Here is a 3,271-nt window from a genome sequence, read left to right on the forward strand (position 1 = left end):
TTATGACCTTGTTTAAACAAATAATATTTAAGATAATTTCTTTAAAATAAATAATTTAAAAACAATTTAATAATAATAATAAATGTAATTTTAAAATACCCTAAATCCTATTGTTTTTATTTAGATATTCAAAACAATAATAATAATAATAATAATAATGATAAAAAGAATTTTTTCGTCGAAATTATTAAATTATAAAAATTTATGTACAGTTAATATATGTACATAATTTTTTTTTTTTTTATTAAACTAAAATTTTTATTTAAATTGTTTGTAATAAATAAATAATTTATAAGAGATTATTTATTATTATTATTTTAGTCAATGGATTATTTAATTATGTATGTTATTTAGTTCCGTTTTGTCACAATGAGTTAATTAACAAAAAGAAAAAGTTTTTTTTTTTATTTATAAATAATTATTTTAAAAAATAAGTAAAAATAAAAACGGTCGTAATACCTAAATAAATATAAGTAGAAACAAAACAAAACAATAATAGAAAGAGAAAGAGAGAGAGAGAGAGAGAGAGAGAGAGATATTTATAAAACGGATATTATAAACAGGAAGTTAGTGAGTTTAAATTTAAAGAGTAAATAAATAATAATATTACAATGTCAAATGAATTCACGGAATTTGAATTTTTTTACAAAATATTAAACTTGAAAGTTTATTTAAAAAAATAAATAAATAAATAATAATAATAATAATAATAATAATAATAATTTTTCCCAGGTGCGACGCGTGTAAAAAACATTAGAAAATGAATTTTTTTTTTTTTTAACGAACCCTTTTATCGCGTCGACGATTTCAACTTCCGATTATATTTTTTCGGTTAGATTTCTCGTTATATATAAAACGTGTAAATGATTATATATATACATAAAAAAATTGAATAAATAATTTGCTAATAATTTATTATAAAATATTCAATAAATGATTAAGTAAGAGATAGTTACAATGTCAAAATGATTGTCGTTGTTGTTGTCACTGGATTTTTTATATTAATAATGATAATAAAATCATAAACTGGAATGAGTAAACTGGATCGTAATTGAAAATTATGATAAAAATTTAATCGATTCGTTTTAATGTCAAATTGATGATATATCTCGGTCGTGTCAGAAGAAAAAAATAGCGTTTGTATATATAATCGAGAGAGTGTAGAAGAAGAAGTAGGTGAAGCAATTAATTTTTGAACGTAAATGATGTGAAAGAATAATAATAATAATAATAATAAAGAAAAGTAGGACGTTTAATATTATACAAGTATTATTATTATTCATTAGTCATTGGTTTATTATATAATAACTCTCTCACCACCGACCGAATCTCATCGGTTTTTCATCCTTCATCTCATCACAATAAAGGAATGCAATTTTTTTTTCCTTTCCCAACCCCCCACCCCCACACCCTCCACCAAAAAAAAATAGGTTAATAATCGTTTTGTTATTTAATTAAAAAATTATTAATCTTATTCGTTAGAATTCTTAATTTTTAAATTAAAATTAAAAAATGAACGTGATTTAATACACGTACGTCAAATTTTTTTTCTAAGAAAATACCCTGAATTGAAATAATAATAATAATAACGCAAGATCGTCATTAAAAAAAAAACATGGCCGTGTCGTGTGGGGAGTAAAAGGAAAATTTTGTAAATTTCAAAATAATAATTAAAACTTACAAAAAAAAAAAAATTTTGTGATAGCAGTTATTGATAAAAGGGATGATAAAAATTATTCGCGTTTTATTTATCAGGTCCTTCGTACGATTTGATTAAAATAATTTTGGTGGGGTTTTTTAAAAAAATGGCGACGATAAGAGGAAAACAACCCTCAGGTGTTTGGTAAAATGTTGTTAGATAAGAACACGAATAGTGGTTATAACGTTTATCCTATCGCTGACAGCATTGCGACAAAATTGATTTTCACTTGATAAAATTTAAAAGATTGGAAAATTTTTCTTTGCGAAAGAAAACAAACAGGAAGTTATCTCATTTTTGAAAGAAATAGGGAGGAATGTAAAATATGCGGATTCAAAGTATTGCGAAAACAAAATGACGGATTTAAGGTCTGCGTAATAATCATTGGAAAGTATTTGACGAATTGATAAAAATTTTAAAAATTTCTGTCTTATTTTATTTATTTGAATGAACGAGAATTGAAATCAAAAACTACAACCGGAAATGCATCATAATAATAATTTTTTTTGTTTAAGAAAATTTAATGTCTCTTTAATTTCCAAAAAAAACAATTGTTTTCAAAACCTAAATATTGAAATCATTTTGAAAAAAGAAGTAATTTTAAAGAAAAAAAATTCATTTTGTAACAATTCGTGTAATTAAGAACAAACAACAAACAAAACCTTAATTAAACGACCCCCAAAAAAAAACAAAACCGGCAAAGTAAAAATTTGAAATAATAAATTACGGGTTTCAAAAAAATAAAATAACCGATCGACAAACAAATAAAATACTCGTAAATATTATATTTAAAGGTAAGATGTACAAACGACAAAACAAACGATGTACAAACAAACAAACAAACGATGTGCAATTAAAATATATATTTTTTTTCTTTTTATTTGAAATTATAAAAAAAAAATGTGCAATTCTTACTTAACCCCATACGAAAAAAAACAAAAGAAATATAAATTACGAAATTTTTTTTGTTAAGTAGCCATCTTAATACGAATTATTCTAGAAAATTCTAGAAAGAATCGATGGAAAGAAAGAAAGAAACGATTTTATTAAGAAACAAAATTTTCATGTTGAAGACAGACCATTTTAAAATAAAAAAAAAACTAGGAGGAACGCCCACTTAATTATTCAAACTCAAAGTTATAATTTAAATTTTAAAATAATAATAATAATAATAAGATCATTTTAATAAAAAATAAAAGTATTACTATTATTATTATTAAACAAACAACAACAACAAACGGATATATTATTCGGTTGTTACGTAACGAAAGACATTGATTTGGGTATATGCATAAACTGAGGGGAAACTTTATATCGTTAAATCAATATGGCGGATGACAACCAAAGTAATAACCGTCTTTTAAATGTCATTTTTGTTTTTTTTTCGAAAAGTTTCTAGAAATTTTTAAATAAAAAAAAATGTATTCTCCAGCGTGATTGTCTCGAAAATAATAAAAATAAAAGTAAAAAAGAAAGAAAGAAAGAGAAGAAAGAATTGGAATTCAAGTTTCAGGTACGAATCTTAAGGGAAAGACGTTAAAAAAAAAAAAAAATATTTCTTACCTTGAGGCC

This window comes from Pediculus humanus, genomic scaffold, assembly GCF_000006295.1.
Source record: "Pediculus humanus corporis 1103172108204 genomic scaffold, whole genome shotgun sequence".
Taxonomy (NCBI): domain Eukaryota; kingdom Metazoa; phylum Arthropoda; class Insecta; order Psocodea; family Pediculidae; genus Pediculus; species Pediculus humanus.